General features: G+C 39.7%; 1 pseudogene; it reads left to right on the top strand.

Moving 5' to 3' along the window:
- The first annotated feature begins 4,083 nt into the window (after positions 1-4,083).
- Positions 4,084-6,887, top strand: LOC137255640 (uncharacterized; annotated as a pseudogene).
- Positions 6,888-13,406: the final 6,519 nt, after the last annotated feature.

Genomic DNA, 13,406 nt, shown 5'->3' with positions numbered 1-13,406 from the left:
CTATGATCATCAGTACGTCATTTTGATGTGTAATGGTACTACAGTGATCATTGTGTTATTCAGATGTATAATGCTATTTAGACTATAATCATCAGTACGTCATTTTGATGTGTAATGGTACTACAGTGATCATTGTGTTATTCAGATGTATAATGCTATTTAGACTATAATCATCAGTACGTCATTTTGATGTGTAATGGTACTACAGTGATCATTGTGTTATTCAGATGTGTTATGCTAATTAGGCTATGATCATCAGTACGTCATTTTGATGTGTAATGGTACTACAGTGATCATTGTGTTATTCAGATGTATAATGCTATTTAGACTATAATCATCAGTACGTCATTTTGATGTGTAATGGTACTACAGTGATCATTGTGTTATTCAGATGTATAATGCTATTTAGACTATAATCATCAGTACGTCATTTTGATGTGTAATGGTACTACAGTGATCATTGTGTTATTCAGATGTGTTATGCTAATTAGGCTATGATCATCAGTACGTCATTTTGATGTGTAATGGTACTACAGTGATCATTGTGTTATTCAGATGTATAATGCTATTTAGACTATAATCATCAGTACGTCATTTTGATGTGTAATGGTACTACAGTGATCATTGTGTTATTCAGATGTATAATGCTATTTAGACTATAATCATCAGTACGTCATTTTGATGTGTAATGGTACTACAGTGATCATTGTGTTATTCAGATGTATAATGCTATTTAGACTATAATCATCAGTACGTCATTTTGATGTGTAATGGTACTACAGTGATCATTGTGTTATTCAGATGTGTTATGCTAATTAGGCTATGATCATCAGTACGTCATTTTGATGTGTAATGGTACTACAGTGATCATTGTGTTATTCAGATGTATAATGCTATTTAGACTATAATCATCAGTACGTCATTTTGATGTGTAATGGTACTACAGTGATCATTGTGTTATTCAGATGTATAATGCTATTTAGACTATAATCATCAGTACGTCATATTGATGTGTAATGGTACTACAGTGATCATTGTGTTATTCAGATGTGTTATGCTAATTAGGCTATGATCATCAGTACGTCATTTTGATGTGTAATGGTACTACAGTGATCATTGTGTTATTCAGATGTATAATGCTATTTAGACTATAATCATCAGTACGTCATTTTGATGTGTAATGGTACTACAGTGATCATTGTGTTATTCAGATGTGTTATGCTAATTAGGCTATGATCATCAGTACGTCATTTTGATGTGTAATGGTACTACAGTGATCATTGTGTTATTCAGATGTGTTATGCTAATTAGGCTATGATCATCAGTACGTCATTTTGATGTGTAATGGTACTACAGTGATCATTGTGTTATTCAGATGTATAATGCTATTTAGACTATAATCATCAGTACGTCATTTTGATGTGTAATGGTACTACAGTGATCATTGTGTTATTCAGATGTGTTATGCTAATTAGGCTATGATCATCAGTACGTCATTTTGATGTGTAACAGTGCTACAGTGATCGCTGTGTTATTCAGATGTGTAATGGTGCTTAGACTACAATGATCACCGCATAATTCAGGTATGTAACGAGACTACAATGATCAGTGAGTCATACGACGGCAAGGACCACTCAAGTCATGGAACTTCCCGATACCACCGCATGCGTGGAATGGTGAAGTTCTTAGTGCTGTGTAACACTGCGGGACTCTCGAATTCTTTTGTTTGATTCACTGGTCACAAACGTATAGAAATGGTGCTTGTGATAGTTCGGCTATTGAGTTCACAAAGCTTACTTATCTGTGCAGCGACTGTTATCAACTGAACTTTTGCACAGTATTGAGAAGGAAATCTAAACGTATATTTGATTCAGTTCATTATTTAGTTACGTATTTATATCAAAATCATTTGTTTAACCAGTTTCCTTGTTGACTTTCTGACTTAACACGGAGGTGCTTGGACATGTTAGCGATATGTAACGGTCTGGTAAATCGTAAACCGTTTCATGAGACGACAGCTGCACCTGCCGGTAATTTTGTTGTATAATTTTATCCTCATAACCATGTGCATTCTTGCTGACAACATAACGACACAGGCAAGCATCTTTGTTTGCTTTTATCTTTTTTCCATGGTACAATTACTTCTCTTTGAGATATATTTCCCACGACCTTTGAGTCTAGATCTTGTCTTTATTATCTTCTTTCCACTTGTCCAATCCATGTGGTTCGTTTTCTAGTATTTATGATTTTTTTCCATTTGTGATCCATTTGGACCAATGTCTTGGTAGTAGGGTATATCTGTGGAGCCAGTTTCTGGTGTCTCATGATTGAGGGGAATTGTTGGAATATGACAAAGGAGGCGTACACCTGTAGTTTCACTCACTCAGGTAAGACTAGCTCATCGTTAAACAGTCGCACGGTGATCTAAATCAAAGATTTAAAAGCTGCGCTAACCCCAAACTCACTCACTCACTCACTCAATCTGTCTTAATCAGCGATGATGGAGCTAACAACATAATTGGTTGGAGCTGTTTGAGTCATTTATTTCAGGTAAGTGTTTAGGTCTTATGTGATTCAAACTGAAGAAAGCAACCCCCAAAACGGAACAGTTGATCTCAAATGCAGATAATATTTTGGTAGAGTGAGCTTACGAAATATGCAATGAGTGCCAAACATCCATCCATAGTAAACAGAATTAAGGAAACAATAAACACCATGAAAGAATATATGTATGGTAGACAGAGGATCTGTTTTGAGAAGATATCAATTGCATGAATGATGCTCATGATGTCACTCACTGGATTGTCCATATTCGATTGCAGGAATATTGCTCAGTTTGGTGTCTCGGGAGTACAAAAATACAGAGTTTGGGGTGTACCATGGGGTGGGATACTTGTTAATTAGTTCTTCAAACCGCCTGCAGACGTTACAATAACACTGACATATATATAAGATCGGTAAACCCATAAGATGTCTCACTCTGAAAGTGTGGGTTCGAATCCCCTCCCCATAAATAAATAAATAAATAAATAAATAAATGAATAAATAAATGAATAAATGAATGAATGAATGAATGAATGAATGAATGAATGAATGAATGAATGAATGAATGAATGAATGAATGAATGAATGAATGAATGAACCGACGGACGGACAGACGGACACACTGATAAATAAATCAAATAAATACATTATGTGTACTTTACATAAAAATGTTTATCCCACATATGGATTATTTTTCAGGTACAACACTAGTATATATACTGTCTGGCCTGGAAGGCGGCGTTCTCACCATCATCATATACTTCTACGTAACTATTCGACGGAAACGACGACATGTTTTGTCAGGTAACATCCCAAGCTGGAGAACATGTCACTCTCATGCGTTAAACATTCTGACATTATCATGGTGGGGTACACTTAAAACATTGAACACCTCGAGGGATTCGAACCCAGAGTGTGTCTGGATAACACTTTAATCACTAGACTACCCATCACCTGTGTGGCCTAAAGTAGCATGAAAGAGAAATATGAAAGACTGTGTCATTTGTATGTAACTATAGACCTCATTATGCCCGTGAAGATTTGGTCTTGTCATGCTTTTCGTAAAAGGCGACTAAAGGGATCGGGTGGTCAGATTCGCTGACTTGGTTGACACATGTCACTGTATCCCAATTGCATTGATCGATGTCCATGCTGTTGAACACTGTTTACCGTCATATAGCTGGAATATTGCTGACTGGCTTGTCTGGTATTAGTTTTAAACAGGCGGATATGTTGATCATTTCCAAACAAAGCCTTGAACAACACAAGACCTTTATTCCAACACACACTACCTTGTGGAACATATCTAACCACAGTATCACCACTAAATACTTTGGGGTCTCTCCGTGACCCAGAATCCTCACCAAGAAATATCTACAGCGAGATGGAACCTTCCAGATCACCTCTGCACCGCACTAACAGTAATTCGTCCACGATCTACAGTGAAATATCTCCGTCTATCTCGATGACAAATGCTGAAAGGGAGACGAATGCAAGAAGAGGCTCTTTCTTCCCACCGATGCCACTGGGTACATCGACATGACGTCTAACAACGTCACCACGCTCGTTGACGCCACCAACCAGTACGTTTATAGTGACGTCAGGCAAGAGGCAGCGCTGGTTGAAACCAACCGCACACAGACCTTTCAAAACAGAGAGGAGAAATACCTGAATGGAGCGTTGAGGAATGTAGGCTGGTACTGCTGGTTGAGGAATGTAGGTGGGTGCTGTTGGTTGGGGTTGCAGACTGTTACAGTTAGTTCAGAGATGTACTCTGTTGCTTGAAGATGTAATCTTGTGTCGCTTGTTATGAGATGTAGGCTAATTCTATTGGTTGTGAGAGGTAGGCTGATGTCTTTGGCTGATGAATGGAGGCTGGTGCCGTTGGTTTAAGTGTGTAGCTGGTGCTGATGGTTGTGTTGTGGCACTGCAGGTTGAGAGATGACACACAAGACGCTCTTCATCCACTGATACCCAGTAAACATGGATGTGACTGTAAACAGGCGTGTAAACACCATCAACCAATACACCGATCACGAGGAAAGGCTAATTATAAGCTGGGCATCGGGAGGCAACAACACAACCTTGCTTTCCTAAGGGCATAGAACACCCTGAATATGCTACCACTGGTTGTCGGGGACACTGTCAATATCTGAACACACACCCCTACCATTACCCTACGAGGAAGCTAACCGCTCACCATTACCCTTTATTGACCGTGCATGACAAAAATATAAATTACTTAATGCCCAGTGACTGCACTTCAACCAAATATTAGCAGCCTAACGAAGATGTGGTCAATTCTTATTTTGTGAGTGAGTTTAGTTTTATGCCACACTCAGCAATATTCAAACTGGAACCTTCACGGGTAACTTTTGTGTATCTCCATGAATAGGCACAGATGTTTGGAACGCTCTCATTATTTATAACGAAATCTTAATAAATAGAGCAGTATCATTATATTTTGATATCTTAATTTTTGTTTCAGCATTAGACAAATACAGTGGGCTGATGCTTGGGCAGCTTTCTACATCGGTCCCGCTGAACACCACCAAGAAGCAGCTGCAAGTGAACCTCCTAGTCATGGTGAATCAACAGATTCTGACAACTGCTCAGCTGATGCGTTTTATGTGCTTGTGGGCAAGATGCACCAGTACAACCCTAATGACAATCTGGACCACGTTGGCACTGGCATACTTAATCAAAAAAGATATCAACAGTACTCACATGAGCATGATTTTTGGATTGTTTTGCCCAAGTTCTTTTCGACTCTCTCAGATGTCAGGAAACTTCTGTCAAAGTTGTCTTCTTACCATGTCTGCCTTGGAAATTATTAAGACAAATACAGCCATCTTGTTCCAATAGGTGTTGGGTGGAGTCAGTCTGCTGCTTCTGGCATATCAGCATATAGAGAATGTGACTTTGGCGTCAACATCAACGACATTGAATTTAGTTCAACAATCCGGACAACACGCTGTGCCCTGCTAGCTTTTGGGAAAACAGGATGTGAACATTGTTCTAGGTATCGTTCTAGTCTCAGGAAAACAATGTCTCGCGACAGCTTATCTCCTAATCCATGTCAGCCACACCCTGACATGACACAAAATTGAACTTGTGAACAAATTTCAAACTGTTAAATCACAGAACCAGGCACTTAAGAGTGAATTAGCTCAACTGAAAAAAAGGTTTTTCGTACAATTGGAGGTAAGGGACTAAAACTAAATACTACTTGTGATGAGGACTTCAGACACATCCTGAAAGAATACAGCTCTGAAGTGCAAAGAAGTTATCCTGATGAAAACCCCCCGCAAAGATTATTTTGGGAACAACAAGTGAAGTATTCAAACCTATCTGACAAATGTTCCATGAGATGGCACCCTATGGTGATCAAATGGTGCCTTTACTTGCGGAGCAAGAGCAGAAAAGCTTATGATGCTGCACGGGATACAGGTTTTATGAAATTGCCAAGCAAGAGAACCCTATTTGATTATTCCCATTCTTTGCCCAGCATTCTTGGCTTCCATCCAGAATTTGCTAAACATCTGATGCAGGAAGCAAATGCCTGTAGCATGCTGGAGACTGATGTTAAATCCTATTTGGCACTTTGCAGGACGAGATGAAAGTATCAGAAGGACTCGTGTATGACAGATCATCTGGGGAATTAGTTGGCTATGTGGACCTGGATAAAACTGGGAATGAACTGCTACGATTGGAAGATTCATTGAAAGACACACAACCCCATTTAGCCCGTACTGTTCTAGTGATAATGACCCGAGTAATTTTAGTCGATTTCCGGTATCCGTATACAGCATTTGCCACTAGAAGCATCGAATCATCGTTTTTATACTCCATATTGTGGGATTCTGTTCTAACTCTACAGAACATTGGATTGATGAATCCTTTCATCACGTGTGATGGTGCTACCCCAAATAGAAAATGTTTTGAATTCATGTGCCACAACAGGGGAATACCTACTGGACATAGAATCCATATTCATTTCCAAAACGGAAATTATATTTCATATCGGATGTGCCTCATCTGCTCAAATCACATTAAATTGTTTTGCCAATTCAGGTTCTCACAAAATGTCTAGACAGCTGTGGAAAGACAATTGTGATATATGCTGGCTGCAGATTGTGAGACTGTATGAACAAGTTGTGTAAAACTCACTTTTTTGTAAAACATACAAACTTACAAGAGATCACATTGACTTGACGTCATTTCCAGCAATGAAAGTCAATTTAGCTGCAGAAGTGTTTAGCTCAACTGTAGCTAATGCTCTTGAGGAACACTATGGCGATGAATCAAAGAAACTTCATAAGGCACATGGACAAGTTCTTTGACGGTTTAAATACCAGAAGTTTAAGAGAAGGAGTTATTTCCAGAAATCCAAACAAGAAGGAATACAGGGATGTTAATGATCCTCGGTTGGATTATTTAATTAATGATTTTCTGGAATTTTTCCAGTCGTGGGAGGAGAGCGTCATGAGGCGTCCGGGTGACATGACATTAGCAGAAAGGAGACGCATGATACTGAGTCATCAGACACTGAAACGACTGCAAATGTCCGTGAAGTCAATTGTAGAATGTGTAAGGTACCTATTAAGTAAAGGTGCTGAATACATCTTGAAGCACAGATTTAACCAAGGCCCCGTTGAGGAACAGTTTGGCCAGTATCGGCAAAAAGGAGGTGCCAAAGACAATCTGTCTGTGTACAACATTAAGAACATGATTACTGAGCTGAAAGTTATAGGTTCAGCAGCCCTGCAACCTATCAGAGGCAATATCTCACAAAAGAGAGGTGCAGCGGTAGCAAGGATAACTGTTGATGACACCCCTATGCCAAGAAAGAAAGAAAAGCGTTTGCAATAAAATGGTCACTTGTTCATTCATTTATGAATAACACGACATTGGAACTTTAAACTGAGGTACAGAGACTCAACATCAGGCTTTTCAATAATCTTACAACAGCTATGATATTATACATATGCAATTCTCGCAGTACAGTCTATTTTGTGTTTCCCTGATCCTTCAATGTTCCCCTGAGAGATCTGCTCCTTTTAACTCCCTTGCGATTCTTCATCCCCCTCATTTCCTTCTGAAGCTGACGTTTTGAATATCTGGCCACAGCACCTCCACGTACACGGAGAAATTAGTCAACGATGAACTCCAATACTTTGAGTTTTAGTTCATCCTCAGAGGAGATTAATTTGTCCCAGTAGTAGGAGACCATGTAATTTGTCATTAGGGTCTCTTTAAGTTTATCACAGATTAAAGAGGTGACACACAACTGAGAGAGTTGAACATTTTTTCTCATTTCAATTTCAAATGATCTAACCAGCAGAAAAAAAGTTGTCACTGGGGAATATTTGAACAACTCTATTCATTTTCTGTGCCCACCTACTAAATCTGGCAATGTAGTTTTCTTTGGATGTCCCATCAGACGTGGAAAAGAGTTCTTCAAGGTGTTGCTCTATATCCTTCTTAAAGATCATTTTTTTCTTCAAAAGAGCGTGCAGTATGTATCCAGACACATAATACAACACTGCTTGGTCATTGTCACTGATTGCTGATGCAGTTTGATGTGACTGTTTCTGAATTGTTTCTGATGGGTACTGAAGAATGTTTCTCATGATGCGGTCCAACAAATCGTGGGCAAAGATATGTATAATTCTGTGTGATTCACATGTCACTTTGACCAAAATGTCACGGATGCCTGCCTGTAATTCTTCATTCAGTCGCATCTGATGAAACTTTATCCATAACTGTTCTCTGTCAGATGAAAGGGAACAGCCTTGTCCAAACTTCTCGAAAACTGACTGGAATTCTGGGGTCAGAAGTATGGTCTCTGTTTTATGTAATAGGAAATGAACACATTATGAAATATAAATAACTGTGTTTTGCTAAACACTTTCCATTTTATGAATGGACTCTTATAGGTTTTCTTATAGTAAATGTATGGCGCTTCCATCTGCAATGAAGGCCGCCATTCGGCAGTGGTTGCATGGGTCAGTGTCTGATCGTTAGCGCAGGCGCAACAGACCCAGGAAACCAGGCTGTGTTTTACGTCCTGTTCTGACTGCGGCGTCTACCTCCCTTGCATACTGAATTTATATACAAATTCTTTCTTTTGCACGGTCATATCTGGACTTTCGCATATCATACTTCAGAAATTTATCCCTAACGTCTCTCTTAGAGCGTGTTAAGTTTACATTCTGATGAAAAGTTATGTTTACTTTTTATCAAACCAAACACCAAACAATGTCATCATCTTTAGATTTACCTCAGATGACATAAATTGACATGATATTTCCCCTCCCTCAGAATTAGAAACCATAAGTGTATATGTGTGCGTGAAAGATTTCAGGGTTTATTCCTCTTCAGTCACTGGATTGTCTGATCCAGACTCGATTATTTACAGACCGCCGCCATATAGCTGGAATATTGCTAAGCGCGGCGTGAAACTAAACTCACTCACTATTCCTCTTCATGTTTTTCAAGCATGCCTAGCGCCTTTAATTACGAATGTAAGTGAATTCAAATGATTGGCCGACATATCTGCAGATGTGTGACTTGTCTAGAGAAAAATAATGTTATTTTACCCAGCAACCGCCATGTCCCGCCATTGCGGGTCACGAACACTAACGAGTGTCGTCAATAGCGTACAAGAAGGACAGATCTTGACAGGAACCGATTCAGTATTGACTCTTGTTTGCCTGAAAAATGCGGCGTTAACGGTAGCCTAGTGGTTAAAGCGTTCGCTCGACACGTAGGGGCTTCAGTTCGATTCCCTATATGAGCACAATGTGTGAAACCCATATCTGGTGTTCCCACCGGGATATTTCAGGAATATTACTAAAAGCGGCGTAAAACGTAACTCATTCACTCGCAAAATGAACACTCGACACTAGTTAAACGAAATGTTGACTTTCAAGTACGCCTGTGATGATACGAGTCTCCCTCATCCAAGAGCTGGACACACACGTCAGCTCTAAGTGGTTAAAAGTACCCGTACTAGGAGGGCACTTTGCTCCAACAAGTGCCCTGTCTCCTGATGACCCAGCATTTAATCTCCACTTGGGAACAATGTGTGAAGCCCATTTCGTGTATTTCCCATCGTGATATCACTTGAAAAATGCTGTAAACATTAAAATCAAACTAGTCATACATATTGTGTCCGTTTCTATTTCTCCCTACAGGTCTGCAAAAGGCACTGACAGGACCTGTGACACAATTTGTTCAGCTGGATGCCATTTCGAAGAAGCGATTTTTTAAACAAGGCTTAAAGTCACCGAATGTCTGAATGTTACCGTTCCTGAGGCTGAATTCCACAATACGGGACCAGCCTTGGGAAAGCTTCTATCACTAGAAGAACTGGTGCGTGTTTTAACTCTCAGTTACTCTCAAACGAAGACAAACGAAACTAATCTGAACAACTGAGTGAGTGAGGTTTCACGCCGCTTTTAGCATTATCCCAACATTGTTACCGCAACGTGCACATGAAATCGGCTTCACACTTTGTACCCATCTGGGGAATCAATCCCGGGTGTTCTACATGACGAACAAACACTCTATTCAGTAAGCTGTCCCACTACCCTCCTGAATACACCAAACCGAAAAACTGAAGTATCTGACGTATACCCGAACACATTACTTAAACGAAATAAACGAACAATAATGTCAGAATTGATAACAATAACTAACTGAAGTTGATTGAACGAAAAACGATAATTTTGAATTATGTCTTCAAGTGATGTTACCTCAAACTACAAGGTCTATCAGCGAGTACTATTAGGATATGCAAGTATCCCAACCGAACCTGTACCATGAGTATGGACCAAATTTAGGTGCAGCTGCCAATATTCATAGTGATGCACGTCTGTGTGTAATATTGACGTGGGTGTACAGTACACAATAATGCACGTCTACTGGCATCGCTACATACATATACCTCAAAGATACCTTGCCACACGTAAATGAGCATACCTTTACACATGTACACACAGAACTGTTTCATTATGTAATAGATGTACCTAACTACTACACACAGACTTGCGTCACTGTATAATGTACCCTAAAACTACACATAGACTTGCGTCACTGTACACATGTACCCTGAAACTACACACAGACTTGCGTCACTACATACATTACCTTACAACTACACATATACACGCATCCCAGTATAATGTACCCTAAAACTACACACAGAGTTGCGTCACTGTATACATGTACCCTAAAACTACACATAGACTTGCGTCACTGTATACATGTACCCTGAAACTACACACAGACTTGCGTCACTACATACATTACCTTACAACTACACATATACACGCATCCCTGTATAATGTACCCTAAAACTACACACAGAGTTGCGTCACTGTACACATGTACCCTAAAACTACACATAGACTTGCGTCACTGTATACATGTACCCTGAAACTACACACAGACTTGCGTCACTACATACATTACCTTACAACTACACATATACACGCATCCCTGTATAATGTACCCTAAAACTACACACAGTTGCGTCACTGTACACATGTACCCTGAAACTACACACAGACTTGCGTCACTACATACATTACCTTACAACTACACATATACACGCATCCCAGTATAATGTACCCTAAAACTACACACAGAGTTGCGTCACTGTATACATGTACCCTAAAACTACACATAGACTTGCGTCACTGTATACATGTACCCTGAAACTACACACAGACTTGCGTCACTACATACATTACCTTACAACTACACATATACACGCATCCCTGTATAATGTACCCTAAAACTACACACAGAGTTGCGTCACTGTATACATGTACCCTAAAACTACACATAGACTTGCGTCACTGTATACATGTACCCTGAAACTACACACAGACTTGCGTCACTACATACATTACCTTACAACTACACATATACACGAATCCCTGTATAATGTACCCTAAAACTACACACAGTTGCGTCACTGTACACATGTACCCTAAAACTACACATAGACTTGCGTCACTGTATACATGTACCCTGAAACTACACACAGACTTGCGTCACTACATACATTACCTTACAACTACACATATACACGCATCCCAGTATAATGTACCCTAAAACTACACACAGAGTTGCGTCACTGTACACATGTACCCTAAAACTACACATAGACTTGCGTCACTGTATACATGTACCCTGAAACTACACACAGACTTGCGTCACTACATACATTACCTTACAACTACACATATACACGCATCCCAGTATAATGTACCCTAAAACTACACACAGAGTTGCGTCACTGTACACATGTACCCTAAAACTACACATAGACTTGCGTCACTGTATACATGTACCCTGAAACTACACACAGACTTGCGTCACTACATACATTACCTTACAACTACACATATACACGCATCCCTGTATAATGTACCCTAAAACTACACACAGAGTTGCGTCACTGTATACATGTACCCTAAAACTACACATAGACTTGCGTCACTGTATACATGTACCCTGAAACTACACACAGACTTGCGTCACTACATACATTACCTTACAACTACACATATACACGCATCCCTGTATAATGTACCCTAAAACTACACACAGAGTTGCGTCACTGTATACATGTACCCTAAAACTACACATAGACTTGCGTCACTGTATACATGTACCCTGAAACTACACACAGACTTGCGTCACTACATACATTACCTTACAACTACACATATACACGCATCCCTGTATAATGTACCCTAAAACTACACACAGAGTTGCGTCACTGTACACATGTACCCTAAAACTACACATAGACTTGCGTCACTGTATACATGTACCCTGAAACTACACACAGACTTGCGTCACTACATACACTACCTTACAACTACACATATACACGCATCCCTGTATAATGTACCCTAAAACTACACACAGAGTTGCGTCACTGTATACATGTACCCTAAAACTACACATAGACTTGCGTCACTGTATACATGTACACTAAAACTACACACAGACTTGCGTCACTACATACATTACCTTACAACTACACATATACACGCATCCCTGTATAATGTACCCTAAAACTACACACAGAGTTGCGTCACTGTATACATGTACCCTAAAACTACACATAGACTTGCGTCACTGTATACATGTACCCTAAAACTACACACAGACTTGCGTCACTACATACATTACCTTACAACTACACATATACACGCATCCCAGTATAATGTACCCTAAAACTACACACAGAGTTGCGTCACTGTACACATGTACCCTAAAACTACACATAGACTTGCGTCACTGTATACATGTACCCTGAAACTACACACAGACTTGCGTCACTACATACATTACCTTACAACTACACACATACACGCATCCCTGTATAATGTACCCTAAAACTACACACAGAGTTGCGTCACTGTACACATGTACCCTAAAACTACACATAGACTTGCGTCACTGTATACATGTACCCTGAAACTACACACAGACTTGCGTCACTACATACATTACCTTACAACTACACACATACACGCATCCCTGTATAATGTACCCTAAAACTACACACAGAGTTGCGTCACTGTACACATGTACCCTAAAACTACACATAGACTTGCGTCACTGTATACATGTACCCTGAAACTACACACAGACTTGCGTCACTACATACATTACCTTACAACTACACATATACACGCATCCCTGTATAATGTACCCTAAAACTACACACAGAGTTGCGTCACTGTATACATGTACCCTAAAACTACACATAGACTTGCGTCACTGTATACATGTACACTAAAACTACACACAGACTTGCGTCACTACATACATTA

Source organism: Haliotis asinina, chromosome 1 (genome assembly GCF_037392515.1).
Source record: "Haliotis asinina isolate JCU_RB_2024 chromosome 1, JCU_Hal_asi_v2, whole genome shotgun sequence".
Classification (NCBI taxonomy): domain Eukaryota; kingdom Metazoa; phylum Mollusca; class Gastropoda; order Lepetellida; family Haliotidae; genus Haliotis; species Haliotis asinina.
The sequence above is the reverse complement of the archived record's forward strand: the minus strand, read 5'-3'. Positions and strand labels throughout refer to the sequence as shown.